This window comes from Sinocyclocheilus anshuiensis, unplaced genomic scaffold (genome assembly GCF_001515605.1).
Source record: "Sinocyclocheilus anshuiensis isolate Anshui unplaced genomic scaffold, SAMN03320099.WGS_v1.1 scaffold517, whole genome shotgun sequence".
Taxonomy (NCBI): Eukaryota; Metazoa; Chordata; class Actinopteri; order Cypriniformes; family Cyprinidae; genus Sinocyclocheilus; species Sinocyclocheilus anshuiensis.
This window is the reverse complement of record NW_015536535.1, coordinates 145,078-145,560: the sequence shown is the minus strand read 5'-3', so window position 1 is coordinate 145,560 and position 483 is coordinate 145,078.

The following is a 483-nucleotide window of genomic DNA, read 5'->3' as shown; positions in this document are numbered from 1 at the left end:
AGGTGAGAGATTAGAATCACTCAGCTCAGAAGCATACTGACTTCATACTGCCATATTGATCTACCTACCTACCTATTTATTTATTTATTTTTATTCTCATGTTTTTATTTATAAGGTTTTATTTTATTTTTTTCTTTCTTTCGCCAAAACAGGTCAAGAAACGGAAACACAATACAGAATAAGATACTGTATTTTATCAGAAAAATGTCTGTACTAATGTCTGTTTTGACGTCTAATTGTACTAGTTATCAAGTAGATGTTTAATAGGACTATATCAATTTGATAAAAATCATTACATTTACATTTATGCATTTGACAATGCTTTTTTTTCTAAAGCGACTTGCATTCCCAGGGTATCATAACCTTGATGTTGCTAGTACCATCCTCTACAGGAACAAAAGCCATCATGTCACCTCATGAATAATTAATTTGGGTTCACTTTGCCATTCACTTGTCAGATCACAAACCCCCCCCCCCCCCTCA